The sequence below is a fragment of the Camelus dromedarius genome, chromosome 22 (genome assembly GCF_036321535.1).
Source record: "Camelus dromedarius isolate mCamDro1 chromosome 22, mCamDro1.pat, whole genome shotgun sequence".
NCBI lineage: Eukaryota > Metazoa > Chordata > Mammalia > Artiodactyla > Camelidae > Camelus > Camelus dromedarius.
Window position 1 is genome coordinate 26,252,734 of NC_087457.1, and position 23,271 is coordinate 26,276,004.

The following is a 23,271-nucleotide window of genomic DNA, read 5'->3' on the forward strand; positions in this document are numbered from 1 at the left end:
ACAGTCACTGGGGGATTTAAAGTTTTCATTGAATAACTGTTTACTGAGCATTTACAATTTCTTTGCCAGGCATTGCGCTAGGTGCTGGGGCTATAGAGACAAAAGGCGTGTTTCATACCCCAGAGGAGTTCGTTGGATGGGAAACATGAAATAAGAGGCTGGAGGGGAGGGTGTAACTCAGTGGTAGGGCGCATGCTTAGCATGCCTGAGGTCCTGGGTCCAATCCCCAGTGCCTCCACTTAAAAATAAATCTAATTACCTCCCCTCCCCCCCACACCCCACACACAAAAAACAAACAAACCAAAACCAAAAACCAACCTCTCACCAAATAGGAGGCTATTTCCTTTCTTTCTAGTCAATAAGAATAAACTGAGTCAGAGGAAATCCCAAAGCACGGGAATGCTAACTCCTGCCTTGTCCCAGGTAAGCTTTGGCCAGCCTCCCTATCTCTACCTGTTTATCTGTCAAAAAAGAAAGCAAAAGAATCCTGGATGATTCAACAGTTTAGGAAACCAGAGGTGATGCTGGCCAATGTTAAGGCAGATCAACTAATGGTCTTGGTTTAGCCTCCTTCCTCCAGACCACAGAGTCAGGCCAAGCTAAGTCACAAGAGCTCAGCCTTTTAGGGTCTTAATACCCATGGGTGATCCACTTAGCACTCTTGCTCTGGAGAGAATGATATCCTCACAGGCCTGTACACGGGGAGCGAGTGTGGAGACAGTGCATATCACAACGTTGCAACAAGTGCTGGAAAGACACAGGCCACTCACACCTGTGTGCCTAACACCACAAACCAGATTTAGTGCCTCAGAAGCAGAGGAAAGCAATACGGTCCCGTCTTCATGAAGTTGTGTTCTAAGGAAAACAGTAATGAAGATCAAGATAATACTGGAAACATTTATTGGGGATCTATTCTCATGAAGCGAACGTGGAAGAAATAAGCAAATGAACAAATGGGTCTTTAGAATAGAGACTGATATTCCGCAAGACTTTCTAAAATACGGGCACTTGAAATTCCTTTGTGTGGTGTCCCAAATCTCTTTCTCCTGACATCCTGTTAGGTCTTGGGTTGGGGGTCAGCAAGTCAGGCTGAGAAGTGAGGAGTCAGACTCCAGGGCACAAGGCTGTGCGTGACCTCAGGCCTGACGTGGGGCAATTGCAAAGGCTTTACCTGGCAGATCTCGGTGGGGACAGCTGCCCTCCCCACACACACTGCACGCAAAGCCAGGGCCCGGGGCCAGGTGCCCGTGTGCACTGCTCTGATTCTGGAGGGAGACTCAGGCCCTCCCGGAGGCCTGACACTGCATTCCCAACCCAAACACCTCCATCTGGAGCCTCCTTACTGGGGGGCCCGTGGCTGAGTCCCTTTTCAGACACCTCTGCAGAGACCACCTTATAGGCTTGGAGGGTAGGGGGTTCTGAAGACATTTTTCTTCATTCTGACTCAGTTTTCAGTCCTCTTTCACTCCCAGCCCTTCCCCCTCTCCTCCCACTCCCTCCATAAACTGGCAGGAACCTTCTATCTGGGGCTGCCTGTTTGTGCTGGCCCTGTCCAATGGGGGAAAATAAAACACTGGGAAACACTGCTCTACATTACCTAGGAAAGCTGTTAAGAAAATAAATCCTGAGTTCTCCTCACAAGGGAAAAAAAATTTTTTTCTATGTCTTTAATGTATCTATATGAGATGTAGATGTTCACTAAACTTACTGTGGTCATCATTTCATGATGTATGTGAGGCAGATCATTATTCTGCACACCTTAAACTTACACAGTGTTGCATGTCAATTATATCTCAATAAAACTGGAAGAAAACACAAAAAACCCTAAAACACTGGGAGGACTGGTGCTTTCTCCCATTCAGCTCATTATACTCTCCCAGTAAGGGCTTAAAATTAGGCTTGATTCTTAACTCTCACTCTGGTTTGCTGTCTTAACTGGTCATCTTGACGCCTGGCAGCTCCACTCGCTCCAGCTCCACTATTGCAGGAGGTTAAAACAGAAGGATATTTTCTGATCATAATTAAAGGGGAAGTATTAGAACTGCTAAATTAATTAAACAGGGAGGCACTCAGACTCTTTAACACCTGGGCAGCCTGTGTAAGCAAACCTGAACCTAAACCAGTAATGCCACAAGGTTAGGAGATCAAAGCCCGCGGACAACCACCAACAGCTGACTTTCCCAAATAAAACAACCACTGAAGCTGCAGCCGATCAAGTAATTTCCTTCCTTTGCTTCTCCATCTTCCCTATAAAACCTTCCCCCAGCTCTGTGGGTGGAGGCGCTCCTCACCACTCCCCGTTTGGTGCTACCCAATTCAAATTGCTTTTTGCTCACATGAACTCTTTAAAATGTAGTATGCCTCCATTTATCTTTTAACAAGAATCCTAGCCAACGTAACCAAATAAATAACCTGCCAGGAAAAGCCCTAGTCAACAGCCGCTTTTCTCTGTATGGCCCTAGCACCACAGCCACCCTAGGAATGGATCAGTCCCACCAGCTTCAGATGAACCCTGTTACCATTTGTCAACAAGGATCTTTTGGGTGAAGTTTAGCCAAGGGGATGTTCTAGCTTCCAAATTGTATTGATAATTTTTTTAAAAATCACACATGAAGTCTTAACAATTCGCTTCTTCTGTGGCTAAAATTAGCAGCTTAGATCGGAATCTTAAATCAGATAAAGAGGCAACATCCTAGAAGAAAAAGAACGCCATCCGTTCTATTTCTTAGATTGCCTTGAACTAGAATTGTGTATGTGAAAAAACTAAGCTGCAACAAACATGTGTTTGCTTTAGACCTTCTTTAATCCAAGCATAAGAACCATGAGAAAGTAGAGGGTTGACAGGGGACTGACAAAAGAGGGGACCCAGGAGTCAGGAGAGCAGGGAGGGACACCAGATGACTCAGTGTGTGTGTCTGTGTGTCTGTGTGTCGGTGCACTGGTGCATTTGCTTGGAGGTTCAGTTCATCACACCTACTTTCAGGATATCAGCTAATTAGTGATAAAAAGTTAAGGCAACCATAGTTTTTATCCCCTTCTGTCACTATTTTGTGGATGAAAGATTGGATATTTACTCACTGAAAAGTGTATGACATTTAATAAGTGCTTAATAAATGAAAGCTACTATTATTACTGCTACTATTATGAAATCAGTATAACGGGATTTTTTTCCATCTTAGGTTGACATGGGAGAGGAGCATGTTGCTTGGACTTGGTAACTCAAATTCTCTTCCTCCACCTTCAAGGTAGACCCAGTCACATGGTATTGGATAGTCTGAGGTAAAAGGAGTTACCAGCCTGCCTCCAGTATTGCTTCTAAAGGAAAACAGCATGGGATTCTTTGTTACCAAACTTGCCTTTTCTTGACAGCAAGTGGCCCAAAAAGAATCATCTAAGACCTTGGCAGGTTGTTTGTTATCACCATTCCCAAAGCGGTATGTCCTGTGTGTGGTGAGCATAAATTTCTCAACCCACCAACTCCAGTATCCAAGAAACGTAACTGGAGGGGCAGAAAAAAATTTCCATCATTCCTTCTAGGTCCTTTGGTCCAATAATTAAATTGGCATAAGATAGAATAACAGGCAAAAAATTAATTTCACATGTACAGGGACCCCATAAAAATATGAGACTCACAGGCAGTCAGGTCATTGAGGCTTCTATCCCATCCTGAGCTAAGGAGAAGCGGGTAGGGGTCTGGGGCTTCGAAGGGGAGGAAGACAAATCACAGGAAGATGAGAAGAAAAAGTGTTTGCCCTGCCATGCAGCTAAGTCTTTCGGATATTAAAGTAATCTCTGGTCAAAGCTCTCTTCCTGGTACACACCCTTTGTCTGCATTCTTTTAGGCAGTTAAGGGAGAGGCAAAAAGCTTTCCCAGCGCCTGCTGCCTCTTTACTGCCTTCAGCTCAAAACGACGCACGTGCCAAAGTGGCCTGTTTTGGGGTGGCGCATTCTGTTCCCCCTCCTTTCTCTTGTTAAATGGCAAAACTAAAATGATTTAGTAACGAGTCTGATGCCCCTTATTTAAGGGAGATCTATGCATGGATCGGGGGAATACAGTGCCTAAAAAGCAGTGGAACGCTCTTTCTAAGGGCTCTGGGGCAGGAGTGAGTTTTCCGGAGCATTAGAAGAAGGAATGTGGAAACAGGGCCCGATTGGGGAGTGGGTGGGGTTTCCTTTAAGACTAGCAGGCCCTGTTTTCTAGGGGAGGGTGAACTAGCTGAAGCTGGGTTGGAGGATTGTGACTGGCGCATGTCAGGTTTCCCCGACAGGTGTTTCTGGGAAATGCAGGCTCGTTTAGGTTTAGATTTGTGACGTGGGTGGGGCCACTGGGGTGGTCTCCATTTTGGGAGTCCTGAATATAAATTATCTTTATCACTCTGTTAATAGGTCAGGTTACTTGAACCTCGATTCTGCCTGGTAGTGGAGAACTCATCAGTTTAGAGCAAACCTAGTCCATTCAGAGTTAACCAGCCCGCTTGGGGCTCGCCCCCTGCCTGGGGGTTTGTGAACCATCACATAATGGAGGGAGGAGATGGTTGGAGGCATGGGGACTTCCTTTGTCATAGGTGGTCCCTGGGTCCTGCTGAGACAAGCGACATTCCATTTGGTTGTCCTCGCCTCCCCTCTGGGGCATCCATCACGAAGTCTGTGTTCCCGTGGAGTCTCCGCTCTTAGGGTTTACTCGGAGGCCACTCTGCGTCCTCCCGTCCCCGTCACGAGGCCCCTGTAGGGGAGGAAAAATAATTTTCCCTTTACCCTTCTGAGTTTATGGCTGAGGTCCCTGTAATACAAGATAGAGTCACAAGAGAAAAAACAAACAGTGTGTACGTGGGCGAGATGGGGGAAAACTGAGTAGCTCCCAATGTGACATTAACCCACTGGCTTGAGTAACCTCTTCAGCTACAGGCAAAAGAAAGAAAAGTGAGAGGAGGCTGGTTAAGGGGCAGTTACCAGGAAAAGCAAGGTAAACAAGGGTGAGGTTTGTCACTGCCTCCTCCGTGGATGGGTCTCTTATGATGAAGGGTCACCCTCTTCTCGGTACAGAGAGGGAGACACCCTGACAAGTGGCGATTTCCTTTACAAATGCAAATTGCTCTTTAGAAGAAGAGTAACTTGTGCTTTGTTTTCAGGGCTCCTTCTGTTTCTGGAGTTTCTCAAAATAATCCTGTGCCAAAGAGCTATATTTTAGGGCAGCGTGTTCTGCGGTGACCCTTCACCCCTCAAAGTCAACTGCATCTCAGACCACAGAGGAAGATGACTGAGCTGTGTCAGGAGCAGCAGGGTGTCTGGGAGGCTGCCCCCAACCCACGCACTGCTTAAGCCTTTTCTGCAGCTACCGTGATGGGGAGGACACTGGGAGCTTCCCCGTCAGGGACCCAAGCAGGAAGTGGGGTGCCAGTCCCCTCTAATTCGCAGAACCCCAGATCTACGGGGCTGGAGAGGTGGGCTCCCTCCCTGAGGCCAACACAGTGACTCCCTCCGGCTCTTTTCCTAACTGGGTCTCCTCCCTCCTAGCTCAGAGGACTTTGACTTGGTGGCAGGGAGGACAGGGAGGGAAGAAATAGATCAGGCTTCTGCTTCTGTGTCACACCCAGCCTCCAGCTGTTAAACATCAAAACGCAGGAACTGAATGCGACAGTTCTCCTTGGGGCCACGAAGGCCTCGTGTCTAACAGCCAAATCAACAGCGTGGGAGTAGGAGGTGGTAACAGAGAGAAAGGAAGTGAGGATGCCACTTTTGCCTGTAACAGTGGTTACTCCTATGCAATCTCTCCGCGCCAGACGTTTTACAAACATCATCTCCCTCAATTCTTGAGAGAATCTTATGGAGCACTATTATCTTCCCGATTTTGTGACTGAGGAAATGCAAGCTCAGGGGTTAAACAACCTGCCTACGGTCACACAGCCTGCGGCTGGCAGTGCCTGAACTTGAACCCAGGTATTTCTGACTCCCAAGTCTTTGCTCTTTCCCCCCCCCCGACTACTTGCCTCTCCAAAGGATGCCAAATGAAAAACCCAAGCCAGAGCTCGCACTAGAATCTAGCAGAGAGCGCACGTCTGTAAAACAGGCTAGGAAAACCCCTTACACCTGATTTTTAGAGCTTTGCCTCATGAGATATTGAAGCAGCAGGTGTATGGTGAGTTGGTCGCAGTGATAGCAGATCAGAAAGGACTGGGGTCATAGCACGGGCCTTCCTTGGGAGTCTGCGGAGGAGAGAGCAGAACACATGATCTCAGATCCTTAGAAACAATCTGAACAGATGGCAGAGACTCCCGTTTCCAGAACCTGCCCTCAAGATGGCCAAGAACTGTACTTCACCTCATCACGTCAAGAAGCCACTTTAAAGGAGGGCGAACAAGCCTCAGCACAGACTTGGAACACTACAGAGTCAGAGAGCCAACTCTGGTTGAAAGTGGGCAGACCGCTGTCCTGGGATGTGTACACCGGTTTTCTCAACTAAATTTCTAAGTCTCTTGGCAATACATTTAAAACACCACAGTTTTCTTTTTTCTTTTCCTTTTCAATTTTCTATCCAACGCCATTGTTTTTTCACTCATCTGTTACCTTTGGACCCAGAAAGCAAAGCAGCAGCAGCTGTGAGAGCTGAGGGATCTAAACTGGGAGCATCTGTCCATGGTGTTATGTGTGGGTGGGGGCAAACATACATGAGCAAGAAGACAAAGAGAGTTTGGGCTCCAAGCATTGCTCCAAGCCAGGACTAACTGTGTGGGCATGCCACAGGGCCGGGCACTTGGGATGGCGTGGCTCTTGGGAACTCAAAAACAAAGTGGAAGGTGAGAAACAGGAAAGAGCATTGTGAAATTAAAAGTTCATTAGCTTTAGGGTCAGCGAGATCTGGCCACAAAGCCTGCCATCTCCACTCATTAGCTACATGAGCTTGGGCCTTTAACTTACCCTCGGTCAGCACTGGTTTTCTTGCTCGTGAAATAACTGTCATCATGACATCATCCTTGCAGTGTGGTTGTGAAGATTAGAGATGATAAATATAAAGCACACAGCCTAGGACTTCATAAGCAATCAGTTCTGTCCTACATCAAGGCTCACTTATGTCCTAAGGGATCTTCCACAGCTTCCATCAGATTCTCAGAGCCCATAACAGGTTGGATTCACTGCCCTGCTCTGTGCACAAGGTGCCAGCAGCTCCTGCAGAAAGTTGGGGGGATGTGAGTACCGACTGGTCCCTGCTACATTCATTCTCTACCGATGCATAACCATTTAGCACACACTCAGCATCTGAACACAGCACAGGTTTATTCTCTCACAGTTTCTGTGGCCTGGAGTCCAGGCACAGTGTAGTTAGGTCGTCCGGTCAGGGTCCAACCAGGCTGAGATCAAGGTGCCAGCTGGGCTGTGTTCTTATCTGGAGGTTTAACTAGGGAAGAAACCACTTCCAACCCCGTTAAAGTTACCGGCAGAATTCAGTTCCTTATGGATGTTTTCCTGCTGACTGTCAGCGGGACACCACACCTCTCAGCAACTGTGAGCTGCCCTTGGGTCCTTGCCACGAGGGCCCCGCCACGGGCAGCTGATGACATGCTGTGTGCTCCCAGGCCAGCAGAAGGACCTCTCACTTCAAATACCTCCTGCCTTCAGAGGAGGGACATGCCCTTCTGAAGCATTCACTTGCTCAGGTCAGGCTCACCCAGGAGCATCTCCCTTTTTTTAATTCAAAGTCAACCAATTAGAGACCCTAGTTACACCTGCAAAAAACCCTTCACTTTTACCAGGTAACCTCACCCTACAAAAGGAGCGACATCGCACCCTATTCCCGGGTCTCACCCACCCTCAAAGGGGATGGAATCATACAGGTCTGTACACCAGGGGGCAGGAATTTGGGGGGCCATCTGAGAATTCTCCCGACCATGCCCACTTGGTCACACTCAGCTTCAAGTGAGGACCGAGGGCTGAGCCTTCATACGGGGTGACTAACACGTGGAAGACGCCTGTGAATCAGCTTTGATTCATCTGGAAGTTCACAAGATGGTTTTTCTTCTGGCTAAATTAACATATCCTACAGGATCGCAGCAGGAATTCCAGATGCCGCACCCTGAAAGAATACTGTCCTTTTGGGAAATGGTTCGCCCTGGGGGAAGCATCTCTTACCATCTCCGAAGCGCCCCATTCTGTTCTGCAGACACCCATCCACAGGAATTCAGGTCACGTGGCCTGAGATCTAAATTTTTTAAATTCTCTTAATCTAAATGTGGGGAAAGAAAGCCCAGACAGGACCAAATTCACCTGGTCCCCTACTCTGGGCCTCTTGCAGTGATGTCCTGACCAGAATGTCCACAGATTCAATTGAGCAGGATTCCTAGCAGGTAGTCTAATGAGTAGGTGACCACTAGAAAATGGAAAAAATAGAAGCCAGTGTTGGGTGGGTTGAGGCGTTTTCCAAATAAAATTTAATGTCCCGATGACTCCCACTGTAAAGAGAAAGAGATAGTAAGAATTATTTTCAAATTAATTGAAATTGAATTAATGGAATGAATTGAGGAATATTTCTTTTGCATAAAGACTTTTTTCTCATTCGCAGTGGAGAAACAATTTTGTATTAATATTAATGGGCTCCAGTTGTTCAGTGCTTGCCCTGAACAATAAGTTCATCCTGATACAATTGAAAAGACTCAAAAAAAATCTCCAAGGAGATGTTTTTTCAGCCTACCCATCGTCAGTGGGCAGACAGGTCTAGTGACCATCCCGAGCATCAGCAGTGCGCGATGGCGGTTACACACTGGGATGTTTGCTGCTTTGTTGCCGTGCTCCATCTACACTCTCTGGTCAATGAGTCAGGGCAGGGAGGTAAAGGGGGTTCACTCTTGAAAACCAGGTCTCACCAACTCTCTGGATATCAATGTCTTGACCTCATTATGGTCACTGTGGTCTTATCTTCAGGAACGAAACATACAATAGCAATTTGTTCCCTTACTTATCATGTTGATATACAAAACACTTAAATGCTTGAGAGTCGCTGGCATGCACCACAAAGCACGAAGGGAAAATCCCCATAGAAGAGGCCCTTCTCACCTGAGATGCCGTGTGTGACGGTTGAGTAGTAAAAGGTTGAAAAAACAAAGCTCCCCAAATGTTATGGGTAACACAGCTAGTCTAACTTCACAGAGTTTGTACTTTTCCTTTCCAACTCAGCAGAAAAATACAGAGATAATTAGCAACTGATAGATCAATGTGCTTGGCCATTGACAATTCTGTATTGTTAGAAATTGGCGTTTAATCCTACTCTAGGCTACGTTAAAAAAAAAAGTCCACCCAAACACCTGTAGAATAAGTCTAATGCCACTGTTTCTAGATGACAGTTACAATTGGGAAGGAAATAGTAGTTCACGTGAAACAGGAATACTTAGAACATGTTGCAGAAACTGTAACTTTAAAACAACACAGTCAGAACCCTCTCCCCCGGATACTGACAAACAGTGAACACTATATACTCAGAGATAGACTCGGAAAAGAAATCTGAAGAACCAAAGGTGGGAAATCTTACGAGGAATCAAATTTAAAAGAAAACATTACTAAAGAGGCAACAGAATTGTGGAATAAGAAAATGACAAGAAAACTCAACATTCTGTTTGTTGAAAAGTCTTTTCTGTTTTACTTTTTTTCTCTTTTTAAAAATGACTTAAAGTACACCAAATGGTTTCATCATAATCCTTGGTTTGTGGCGTATCTTGGTTCATAGGTCATTCTTGACTGTGCCTGGGCCTCTATGTAAATATATTTGAATGCACTCGAGTAAAATAGTGATCACCTGTGAACCCATCGCACAAGCCAAGAAGCAGGACTCTGACCGTAACATCTACTAACACCTGCTCTCCCCCTGTCCTTTTCCAGGCCTCACACCCTCCAGCCCAGGGGTAACCCTCCCCTGAGTTTTTGTTTATAATTCCCATGCTTTAAAAAAAATGTTTTGTTGCATACACACGATTGCCTAAACAACATATTGCTTGGCGGTGGGGTTTTTTTTTTTTTTTTTAGTGTATAACGTATTTATCCATTCTCCTATTAATCTGTCCATTTTCTTATTGATGAACGTTCGGTTTATTCTCGGATTTTTGCTTTACTCAGTGCACCATGTGAGGGTTTTTTTTGTCTTCTAGTGCACATGGGCAAGAGTTTCTCTCCAGCTTATAGCAGAGGAATTTTTTCTGCCATAAAATATGAGAAAGTTCAACTTCATGAGATAATCCAATTTATTTTCTGAAGTGCTAGTTCTAATTTGAACTCTGACCAAGTAATGAATAGCTTTCTCTCTCACATTTGACCCACAATCTCTCCATATTGGGTGCTGTCAAACTTCTTAATATTTGTCAATAGAATTGATGCAAAACATCTCATTCATTTTCCTGATTACTCAGGTTGAGCAATTTTTATGTGCTTATTGGCCAGATGTTTCCTCTTCTGTGAAACCCCTATTGTCTTCAGCCAATTTTCTATTGCGTTGTTAGTTTTCATTAATTCATAAGTGCTCCTTAAACTGTGTTTTTATATTAACCCTTTGTAGGTTTTAATGTGCTGCAAATGTCTTTTTTATAGTTTTTCTTTAAACCTTTTGATGAAAGTTCTTAATTTTGCTCTAGTCAAAGTCAAGTCATTAAAAATAAGTAACTAAATTAAAGTAAAATCATGTATGAATTGTGGTTTAGGTTGAGTAATTTCTAGTCACTGTTCTTATGTTCACTGCTTTTTATCTTCTGTTTCTACTCTCCTGTTGAGTTTATCTAGCAAGATTTAAAAAAAATTTTTAGTTGTTATATTTGCTTGAATTTAACAGAAAAAAATAACTGAAGTAAAAGTAAAATCAATGCTGACCTTTAGAAGAATAATTTTTTTCACTCCATGACAAGATAAAGCTATTATTCCCTTTTCTCTTTCTCTTCAATACAGAACGTATTAGCAGGGCCCGTTAGGATTTACTGTAGACCTTCAATTTTGGAAACACCCTTGCTCTTCGCCATATCAAATATGTTAAAGTGATCACATATTTTACATTAAATATAATTTTCCTATAAAATGTTTGAAGGAATTTTAATAACACATCAATTAAATTTTTTATTAATTTTTGTTTTCAATTTGAGACAACAGCAAACATTCTTGGAGGTCCTTTGGTTTTCTGGCCCCGGACTCTGCACCTGGGCTGTCCAACGGCTCTGGACTCACTTTTTAAATTAAAAGGATACTTGATTTAAAATGTTTCAGGTGTATAGTTTTTCAAGATATTGAATATAGTTCCCTGTGCTATATAGTAAGTCTTTGGTGTTTATCTATTTTATATATATTAGTATCAACCTGTTAATCTCAAACTCCTAACTTATTCCTCCCCTGCCTTTCCCCTTTGGTAATGGTTAGTTTGTTTCATAAGTCTGTAAGTCTATTTCTGTTTTGTAAATAAGTTCATTTATATCACATTTTCAGATTCCACATATAAGTGATATCACATATTTGTCTTTCTCTGTCTGACTTACTTAGTATGATCATCTAGGTCCATCTGTCGCCGATAGGTGCAACTGGTGTTCCAGGTACTTGTCCCGTCCCAGAAAGAATTCAGAGACAAGACTTAGAGGTTAAAAAGTTAAAATGAGGATGGATAGTACACTCTCAGGGGAGAGCGGGCAGGCTCAGGTGAGCAGTTGCCCTGAGTTTCTTTGGCAAGTTAGTTACATAGGTTGTAAAAATGAATGGGGAGGGAAGAGTTTGGGGTCGTATTCCCTGATTATCATCCCAACTCCACCTTCCCAAAGGGAGGAGGGATTTTTGTCCTTATTTAGTCTGGATCGGAAGCGTCATGGCATCGGTGTATGATGGGTACTTCTGATCTGTAAGGCTAATTTTATTGAAATGAGGGCATAATGAGTAAAATGTTACATTTGGGCACTGGAAATTCCTGCCTTTTCTGACCTTTCTTTGTTGATCTCCAAGCCAAAAGGTGTGGTCCCTTATCAGCCCAAAGATTCCAGCTTTTCTTTCTCTGCTCAAGGATCCCTGCTGCTCACATGATGTGTGGTTTCCTGCATTTGGCCTGTGCCCCTCCTTTCTGCCTAATTCCTGCCATTTGGTCTGTGTCCCCCTTTCTCTGCTCATATTTATCTATCTGCCTGCTCTAACACATCCATGTTGCTGTAAATGACATTATTTCATTCTTTTTCATGGCTGAGTAGTTATCCATTGTGTTTGTGTGTGTGTGTGTGTGTGTGGTTGTAAATAGTGGGGCTATATAGATTGGGGTGCATGTATCTTTTTGAAATAGTTTTCATCTTTTCTGTATATATGCCCAGGAGTGGGATTGCTGGATCATATGGTAACTTTATTTTTAGTTTTTTAAGGAACCGCCATACTATTTGGCTCTGAACTTATTTGGTTGATGAGAGTGGATTTGACGCCTGGCAGAGCCTTGTCAAATTTTCCTTTCTCTTTCATTAATCATCATCTCCTTCTGAAGTGTATAGCCTGGCATTCATTATACTCTTTTCCAGGCTTGGTTACTCCAGGGAAATTATGCTGTTTCTCCTGGGGGTAGTTTATGTCATTTGATAATGAGGGAGGTAAATCCTATGATGCAACTTTATTCAGTCATCTTTACCCAAAAGCCTAACATTTTCTTAAAAAATGGAAACTATCATTTTTGGTCCTTTCTCAGTGCTATCTAAACCAAGACATTGTTAGCTTTTGATACTTTAGAACATGTCTGTCATTCCTTGGTTATCACTTGCTTAGGTAACATTTCTCCCTAAATTACCAATTAAATCCTAATTAAGTTAAATCCTAAATTTTGGCCTGATTCTTTATAAATGGCTCAAAATTGTTTCCATCTTTTTAGCCAAAGTTGCCCAACTCTAAAGCATCATTCTTTGTTTATCTACTAAGAAGGAATCTATTTCAGGTTACTTTTTGCTGAAATTCGTTCATACGCTCCTCGGATCACTGCATACCGCCTCTTTTCTAGCTTCCGTTCTGCATGACAAAGACGCCCAAAGCTCCGAGTCACGAGGCTTCTTTTCTTTTCCAGGTACTGCCTGCTAAGTTTTTCTGTTTGCTTCATTATCATACTTCCAACCATTTCTATTTAATTTGTAAACGGGCTTATTTTAAAAGTTTGCTCTTTCCATTGTTTTGTTCTGACAACCCTAAGTTTAGCAAGTTATTTTTTTCTTCTCTGATAGCTCTGATGGTCGGTGCTGTTAATAACATTAGTGTAAAAAGTGAAATTTGTCGCTTCTATGTTGATACTGGAAAAATAATAAAGTGGTCAATTTAGTAGGTGTTTTTTAAAAAATGTGACTAGTAGGCAAGGGCTTTTTTCTGTTGTTTGTTTTATTTTGTCTTCAAAGTCCTTCATAGACTAGATTTAAAAGTTTATGGAAGATGGGAAAAATTATTGGGTGAAAGTTGCTTCTTGTGACTTCAGGCTGACCTCAGGCATAGAAGAGTGGATTTGAGAAAGACATCATCCTTCTTGGGGGGTTTGCATTTTAAAAGAGGAGCCCGAAGAGGCAGCTATGGAAGATTTGTTTTAGATGTTAGGGGAAGGAAGAGAGCATCTCTGTACCCCTCCACTTAACAGCCTCTGTTGTTTTAGGGGAAAATATGAAAAATGTCATTATATTACCGATTGTAATGCACACCACACTGAGTGCAGTGATGTGTTGATTGTTCATACCAGGGCAAGAACTGTGCGTTCCTTTGGCCAAAGGCTCTGTATTATTCATCCTTCTAGCCCGAGGGCCTAGAACAGTGCCTGGCCCATAGTTCATCTCAATAAATGTTTGCTGAGTAATACTTGGAAGAGTTAAAACATCTTTCCATGGCCTTGTGTAGGAAGTTAAAATGTGATTTTCCAGTGCTGGTACATAAAAGGTGTTTATTCATAATTTTATGGATGACATTCTAATTTCTGAAGACAAGGACCAAACTGAGGTTACTGTAACATTGTTTATAATGATGAGTCATTGTCTGTCCTCATGTCTGTAAATGTCTTGTTTTCCTGGATGCACTAAACGCCTGTGCCCCGTCCTGGGTGTGCCTTCTTACCTCTACCACTGGGGGGCAGCACAGATAACGAAATCAACTCCATCAGTTTACATCCTGCGGAAGCCCTCCACACCAGTCTACGATACACAAATACTCTTTGCTTGTAGAAAACATTGTCAAATAGCAATATGCAACCATTTTAAGTTTTAGGATTATTTTTTCCAAACCTGTAGAAAACCCCAACACATTACCTTAGACCATAATCCTGTGATAGAATCTCATTTTCTAAGTGAGGGTTTAATCTAAGGTTCCTTTCAGCTCTAAGATGACTGTTTTCCCAGGTGGATCCTCTCTGTACCACCCACCCCATTTCTGATTTTTAAATGTGGGGGTAAATAGTAGATGACCAGGTTCACCTTCAGGTCAGGAGCGGCTGAAGCCTCAGGGCAGAATTGGATGTGAGGAAGAACAGCCCTGTGACCCTAATCAGGCCTCCTACTGCCTGGGAACCCTATTTCCTTCCTTTTTTTTTTTTTTTTTTAAATTGCCTTTTTCTTTTAATCCTCTTCCTGCTCCAACTGTTAAAACATTACCCAGAAATTAAACACAAGGAAGCTCAAAGAGCCCAGGCAAGCCAGCCCAAGGGGCGCAGGCTCCCTCGCCCGGAGGCTGAAGTCTTGGCACAGGGGTCCCCACTCAGAGCCCATAGTAAAAGCTGGTGCGGAATAAGGTAGTTCTGGGGACTGATAGTAACCTGGCCCAGAGGGGCTTTCTACAGTGGGGCACCTCTACCAGGGCTAAGACGTGTTAGAAAAGTGTTGTTTGGCCTTGCCCAAGAGCCCCGTCCTGTGGGCATCCAGGAACTGGGTGCTATGTGCCCCCTAGTAGCCAATCCTAAGGTCCCAGATTCACACAAGGTGCCCAGGCCCCCGAACGCAGCCCCTAGCCTGGCCACAGCTGCGGATGCTCTGGGACCCTACTTTCTGAAGCTTAAATCTGGGCAACGATCTGACCAGAGGAATGTGTTTATAGATCTCATGTCAAAAATATGACCTGGGGACTATCCAGGAAAATCTGGAGTCCGCAGTCCTCAGCCGGATGGTCGGCTGCAGGAAGGGGCCGTTCACACTCTGTCCTGTGCATGGTCATCTCTGATGTCAAATTTGGTCGCAGCTTTTTGCCTCTGGTCTGCTTCCCTTCCTTGTTCATTTCCCATAAGCTGCTCGCTCCACCCTGCCTCCCCACGGGCCACAGTCAATTCGGGGAAGTTTTCATCGTGAAAGCAAGGAACCACACAAGGAATTTAGACACTGAAATAGAGGAAAGAGCAAAGGGACCACCATCCCCTCAAAGAAAAATCAAACCAAACCCAGAACCTCTTTAAAAGGAGTTTGGGTTATAATATAAATGTGTAGAGAATATTTTCACCTTAGGAAACGTCCTTACCTGATCTTTGATGAAGGTCACCAGTGAGGCTGCGCTCATGATGTGGTTGTACTTGGGAGGGGCTGGTCCTTCTGTTTCCTAGATTTGTCTCTCTCTTCTTTTGAGTACCCCTCAAAGCAGAGCCTAAGGGGTGTGGGTGGTTTATTTGGGTGGTGATTCCAGGAAGCAAGAGAGCGAGACGGGGAAGGAGGAAAAGCCAAGACCAGGGTGGGCTGCAGAGATTGCTGCTGTGAGCAGTGTGCTGGTTTCCACCGGGATCTCAAAAGAAGCTCATGCAAAGCTGTTTGGAATTGCCCACCCGAAAAGAATGGGAGGCCTGGGATTTGCCCACCTGCTCCTGATCTGCACTAGTTGAGGTTTCCTCCTAGACGGTAACTTCCAGGTATTTCCGGGCTGCATTGGTATGTGTTGGAGACGACCTTGAGGCAGACAGTTTGGCTTTGGCTTGAGGTTGAGGTAAGATGCTGGCAGCACAAGACAGTCAGTGCTTCCATGGAACCATCCACTGTGGCTGAGACTGAAGGGAAAGGGCTGAGAGGACATGATGCCCCATTGGGTTGAGCAGTTGACTTCGTCAAGGATGCCTTTACCTGGACCTTGTGCTTTGAAAGATGCCTCTCTGGCCTTCCCCTCACTGCCTCCCTTTCCACCCAGAGCTTGCACCCTCTCCTCTGGACCACACCCTGGGTATGCAGGACTCTCCCCAAATGGCTGTGAGCTTGCATGGCCTCGTCCATCTTCCAAGGCAGGCTGCTTGCCCAAAGGGTACCCAAGGTGCTGCTGTCTGAAGGGGGTGAGGATGAGTGGATAGAGCTTGAATGGGGATTAGGGAGCCCACACAGGGGATGCAAGTCCCCTCATGTGAGAACAGGGCTGGGGTGACAGGGAAAGGGATTGGCCCAGGGCTGGGGGCCAGCTTTCCCTCTGCCACCACATTTCTGTCCGGGACACCAAGGAGCCTGAGAATTCCAAACTCAACCTTTGCCTTTGCAGGTCATGTCTGTGGTATATTTGTCAAGGTAGAAGTAGGAACATGCTTTATTTAACAATTTGTTAGCTTGATTTATAACTCATAATTACTTAGACACATGGCAAACGTTGGAGTCAAGCTCCATCACGTTCCAATTTTTGTGGCCTTGAACTAAGAAAAAGGAACCTGGAAAAAAAGGCTTTGTATACTTGCATGATTTTATATAGAATTCCCAAGTTCATTAGCTTTGGTAATGACTCATGGTTGTTACTAAAATAAACTTTATATTATCTTTAAAAACCTAGGGATGTTATTTAGGTCAGCAATTAGAAGGCGCTAGACTCAACATTTCTGTGAACCAAAGGATATGAATGACTAAAAGCTGGGGAAGCGTTGAATTCGAGGGTTGGATCTCAGAACATTACATGCAAAATTGTTTTTGTCAACTCAGTGCTGGCTGAAGCCGGGGCAGGAGAGCGTCATGAACAACACATGTGTGGGTCAGTGAGGAAGGTGGGGAGCAAAGCAGAGAGAAGCGGGCCCTGTCTTAGGTGAAGATGAGCCTTACAAGAAAAGGAGACATTTTAGAAGGAAAAAAAAAAAGGTTAGGGGAAGGTTAGAGCTCAGTGGTAGAGTGTGTGCCTAGAATGCACAAGGTCCTGGGTTCAATCCCCAGTACCTCCGTTAAAAAAAAAAAAAAACAAACCCTAATTACCTACCCCTTGCCAAAAAATTAAATATAAATATAGGAAAACACTGAACTTCATACAACAGAAGGAGGCTACCTGGACTTGCATTTGGGCTCCATCAAATTTGGATGCTGGATTATGGTCAAGTTACTTAGCCTCGCTGTGCCTCAGTTTCTTCATCTGTAAAATGAGGATGATTATAATACCTAACATTTATGATTGGAGACAATATATGCAAAGGGATTTGAAGGGAGTTTGTCACATAGAGAGCACTCAATACTTGTCACCTGCTATTTAGCAATAATAACAGACTGTAAAAGAGAGATTCCTACTTCACACCCAGCTTCTCAAAAGAATATCAGACATTGGCGATGTGACAGGAAATGACATCAATATGATTTTTTTTAAAACTCTATTGTGGTAAGAACACATAACATGAGATCTACCCTCTTCACAGATTTCTAGGTGCACAACACAGTGTTGTCATCTATAGGCACAATGCTGTACCACAGGTCTCCAGAACCTGCATCATCTTGCATGATAGAACTATGCCTGTCGATTCGCTCTTCCCCCTCTCCCCCTCCCGGCGGCTGCTGGCAACTCCCATTCTACTCTCTGCTGACTGTCTAAAATACCACCTATATGGGGATCATGCAGTATTTGTCCTTCTGTAACTGAGCATAATGTCTTCAAGGTTCATTCATGTTGTCATGTGTTATAGGATTTCCTTCCCTTTAAAGGCAGAATAATATTCCATGGTATGGATGTACCACATTTTTCTTTATCTGTTCATCTGTTAATAGATATTTAGATTGTCAGAAATATACCTCTTTCCAAAAGGGTTTTGAAGCTACTTCAAAACTTTTCTCTTAAATTTAGGATTTCAGAGCTTAGCTGCTGAATAAGGGGTGACTCCAACAAGCATTTGGTGAGGACCCACCATCTGCTGGCCCTGTGAGGCGTTTGAGGATAACACATGATGGACAGGCAGAAGCTAATAATAATTTATACTTAAGTCATTGAACAGATTATAACATGAGGCAGAAAGTGGCAGGTGTTCAAGGAGAAGAGGTACAAAGAGCAATGAAATTGTCAAAGTGACGAAAATGATCTCTCAAGGTTCGGGAGCATTGGAAGCGTGTCCGGGGAGAAGTCACTTTGCTCCCGGGCTGGGTGATGAAAGATGGGTAAGAGTTTGACAGTTAGAAATGGAATTTTGTGGACTTGGCCATGTCAATAGAATGTACTCATGTATTTTTATGTCTCCCAAGATTTACTCTTTGTACATTTTTAAAGAGTATTTGTTGAGCACTTACTGTGTACTCTGTGCTGAGTGAGGCACGGGAGTTGCAGGAAACTTATGACACAGTTTCTGCCCTTGAGTAATTTACCCTCTAAAATGGAAAAGAAACATGTATATAAACTCAGTGCAGTCTGATAGTCATATGCAAGTCATCATGATTTTCCATTTTTTAAATAAAATTTTATCTATAATTAAAATTATATGTATTTCTATTTACTTTATAAAATTTTAAACTTAAAAGTATTTCCTCCCTTTTCCCCGAAAAACCCATTACATAATCTTAGAGGAAGTTTCAGTCTGTAACCTTCATATAAACTGCAGTAGCCTCTGCTGCTGAGGTACCGGCTTGTGACTGCTGGCAGAGTCCAGGCATTACTGGGAAAGAATGGCATGACTTTAGAGCTGTACCAGGTACTGTCCGCAGATCTCAGAGCAGGGAAGGGAGTGCTGTGGTTGAGGAAGAAGGCGGCATCCAGACCATTCTCCTAAAGCCCCCAAAGTTCTGCAAATACCTTGCAGGCACAAAGCTCCAAGTACATGCCAACAAATCCTCGTGCCACCAAACTGACACCCTTGCGATCCATTTTTTCACAACAAGTTTCCAATTCAGTCTCTTCCAAGATGACTTTTTAATAGCTGCATATTTCTAAGCTTGTATTGCAAGCAAAGAACAGGTGGGAAGGGGACTAAACTTTGTGGAATGTCACCTGCTCCACAGACCGGGCACTGTCTGGGGAATTTGTGTTCGTCCTCTCTTATCCCACGTCAATCATCATGTGTAGACGTTAACCTCCATTTTGCAGGTGAGGAAATGCAAGCTCTGGGGGAGTTCATAATCTACCCCAAGTCGTGCAGTTTGTATATGTAAGGGCTGGAATTATAATCCAGGCTGTGTGATTCCCAAGTCTCACTCCACCACACAGAGCCCATTTTACTTTGCAATCAGCATAAGTGGGCTATTTCTGCCCTAAAATAATCTGTAGGACTACTGGTCTCTCTCTCTCAACTTAACAACCATGGGTCTGCTTTTTAGTATTTGGAAGTGTCATTACATTACATCAGTTTGCTTTTGTTTGACTAGGGGGCATTATACTATTCAGTTTAGAGATTTGTGATATTCTTGTCTAAACTGAATGAAAGCTATTAGGGGGTCTTTAAAATTAACCTAGTTTGATACAAGAAAACAGAAACAAGTTGAATTGCAATGAGGTTGTCACTTCTGAATTTAAAACTAGTCAGGATAAAGTAGATGTTTAAAAAGATCACTATAATCTTCATGTGAATACGAATACATTTTTTGATCAAACAATATATATGTTTACATGTAGGCAAATAAAACCCACCTTAAAATGCTAATGTCATTTTCTCTGTTATTTCTTGAAGCCAAAAAAAAAAAAAAAGATACTGACCTACTGACTATTAGGCAGCAACACAATGTTGAATAAGTAAATAAGATTTTCAGAGATGAATGAGTCATACACCTGCACACAGCGTGGAACAGCATTTAGTGCTTGGAGAATCCAGCTGCACCAGAATTGTGACAGGAAGACGAGGAATATCATAAAGGAAGAATGTATTTAGCTGAATCTGATCGGGAAGTCAGAAGACGTAATTTCCACGAAGAGTTTCTTGCTTTGTTGATTTGTTGATTCTCCACATTCTTCCAAAAAAAAAAAAAAAAAAATCTAATATCAAACTGTTTAATTTGTTAACAGTGTGACTTTGGCAAAAATCACTTATATGTCTTAGGATCTCAAGCACTGTATTTCTTTCTTTTTCTTCCTAAAAATAACCATGTGAATGTACTTAAAGCTGCTGAACTGTACACCTAAGAATGGTTAAAATGGTATATTTTGCTACATGTATATATCCGCAATAAAAAAAAACTAAAAGCTTTTTAAAAATGAAAGATTTTTTAAACATTTTTGATTGAGTTATAGCCATTTTACAATGTTGTGTCAAAAAATGAAAGATCTTAATAATTAAAATAAAATAAAAATTAATTAAAACTATTTCAAAACTAAAGCTAAAATTAATTCTCCCTCAATCCCCACATCTACATGCCAAGTGTGCTATTTCTGCTCTGATCATTCTACTGTGAGTGTCCATCTGTGGCCTCTTCTGGCTGGTTAGTCACAGTAACCTGGGATGGGCACCATTTCTTCTCATTCTCTTCCTCTGGGCCACCAGCTACATCCTACATCCTGCAGACCACCCCAGACAGCTATTAATTATTGCTCTGCCCCTCCCCCAATTTCCTGCGGTACCTGTTTTTTTATAGCCCACCTCCTGCTGCTCTAGGCTGATCTTCATGCAGTTAGATATCTTGGTATCAGTGACTGTGGACCTGTATAAGCAAGAAATACAATTAAATTGCTCTTTTCTCCTTGGAGAAGATCCAGGAATAGGAATATCTTTGGGTGGCCCATCTCGGTCCATTCCTTCCTATTAGCAATGTAACAAATGTTTTGTGGCTTAGGATTTCAAAGAAGAGGAATTTTATTAATTTATCAGCTGAATCCATATTACAACAGCTTATGAAGAGTTTGCAATTGTTTGGATTTAAAGCAGGGACAACAGTGAAACACTTAATGAAAAACTTGTACAAAACTTGAACTCTTTCCAGCAGCTTAGCTATGTGAGAATAACGTTTACACCATGGCAACCCTAAAAAAGACAACATTTTTAACTTAAAGCTGTTCTTCCAGTTGCTTCTTAAAACTTTATTCCAAAACTGAGATTGCTTTTCAGTAAAATGCAATTACAGGCTTTCCAAAACTAAGCTTATGTTTCCTATTGATGAATTTATTTATTTATCTATTTTTGAATTTATTTTTTATCTTTGAATTCATAGAGTGATTGTCAATAGTATTGCTTATAATTTAATTTCCAATAGAATGATTTTTATTTTTATGTGTTAGCAGAGCTTTAATACTTCTTATGATGTTACCAGATTTTATTTTGTGCTTTGTGATGATGATGCCAGCAAGTTACATTCTTGGCCACATTTTGCAATGTTTTGGATTATTAACAGAACTATCTGTGTTTTAAAACTATGGCATTAAGATATACCCTCAAATAATGCCATTTAATGGTCGTGTGTTTAAAACTTGTGTAAATAACTATGCTGTAAACTATTGCTTAAAAAAGAAATTTTTTATTTCTATCGGAGTAGAGCCGAGTTAGTTTGATTAGAAGTGTGATTCTTAAATTGTGTGCCGACGCACCCCAGGGTGACCCGCAAACTTATGGAGGCACTGTGGGTTATTTTAAGTTTTTGAGGAACATAGGCACCTGCTGGCTACCACATGAACTACGACTACGAAGTTGTTTAGACCTGACTACTTAATCAAGAGAATTATTTAGGTATTTCTTTTGGCCTGGGAGCGCCAAGAACCAGAAAAGTTTGGAAATCTCTGAATTAGAAAGATTAGTGGACATGAAATAAAAGATAACGGAGAATTATTTATACAGTATAATCCTGTCATTTTATAGAGGAGAAAACCGAGGTCCAGCATGGTTAAGATCTTAAAACCCATGAGGCCTAAATACCCAGTCTCCTAGCTCCCTTGTCAGGCTGTAAGTAAAAAAACCTGATGAACTTGATCGTCTGTGGGCATTTCCACTCTACACCATTCCTCTCTGTCTCTCTGCTTTCTGGTCAGTAGATCCAAGCTCGGGAGCCCAGCTTCACCATACAGCAGTCGAATAGCTTAAACCAAGGTCCTTAAACTCTGTGACCCTGAATGTCCTCATTTGCAAAATAATCAGGCCGATGATAACGGCTAATCATAGATAAAAACTGAGTCACATGTAGATCAGTAGAAATAATGCACTTGAAAAAGCCTTTGTAAATAGCCAGACACTTTATAAATTATCAGTGTTCATTCAATAGCATTTAAACATCTACTGTGTGCCAGGCACTGGAGAGGCAAAAAGAAAAACAGAATCACCCCTGTGTTTAAGAGCCTTATCTCCCCTGGAGGGGAGAAATAGAAATGATTATAATAAAAGCTGGTAAAGATTCCAGTAGAGGCAGTGACCAGGTATATGGCAGAGAAGGACTCGGGCTGGAGAAGTCTTGGCGGAAGAGGCAAGGGTTGGGTCTGACTTGGAGGGTGAGTAGGTAGTAAGCGGGGGAGGGAGAGCAGTCCAGGGACCAGAAGTGCTCTGGACCAAGGAGAGAAGTGCAGGAACAGAGTGCCTTCAGGAAACAGCATAGCGAGGGCTGGAGAGAGGAGGATGAGAAACAGGAGGAGCAGGATTACAGATAAGAGAGTAAATGTGTGTGCTGGATCCTGAAAATATTAGATGGAATGTCCCATAAATAAATAATTCGTAAGTTTTAAATTGCAGGCCATTCTGAGGAACTGATGAAATCTCATTCCCTCCACTGTGAGTCATCCCTTTGTCCGGGGCATCCATGCTGTACCAACACCTGCCTGTTTGTGTAGGAAAGAACCGAGCATCTGTAGGGATCGGTACTATCTGTGGTTTCAGGCATCTGCCGGGGGACGTGGAATGTCTCCCCTGTGGTACCACTGAAGCCAGGTAAGATCAGCTTCTCAGTGCTTCCTGGGTACTCAGGAGACCATCACCTGCTGCCACCAGCCCCACCCAGGGACTCCGTACCACTGTACTGTCCTTCCCCCCTAGCTGGGCAAAGCCTGGCTTCCACTGTCAAGACGGAGGGCTTCACTGACTTTTTGCAGAGATGCTCGCTTGTTTTCTGTCTCGATCTTTCACATCTGTCACTTCCTCTCAACTTTGACATTTGCTTTGGTCAGGGGTGAATAAACCATGGATGAGTTCAGGCCTAGAAATCCCTGAGACGAAGCAGGGTTCGAACAAATGAGAGGTGGCAG

General features: G+C 43.1%; 1 non-coding gene across 1 annotated transcript; it reads left to right on the forward strand.

Annotated features, from left to right (window-relative positions):
* Nucleotides 1–17,024: 17,024 nt before the first annotated feature.
* TRNAS-AGA (transfer RNA serine (anticodon AGA)) lies at nt 17,025–17,098 on the forward strand. The gene has a single exon. It is a non-coding gene; the product is annotated as a tRNA-Ser (tRNA).
* Nucleotides 17,099–23,271: the final 6,173 nt, after the last annotated feature.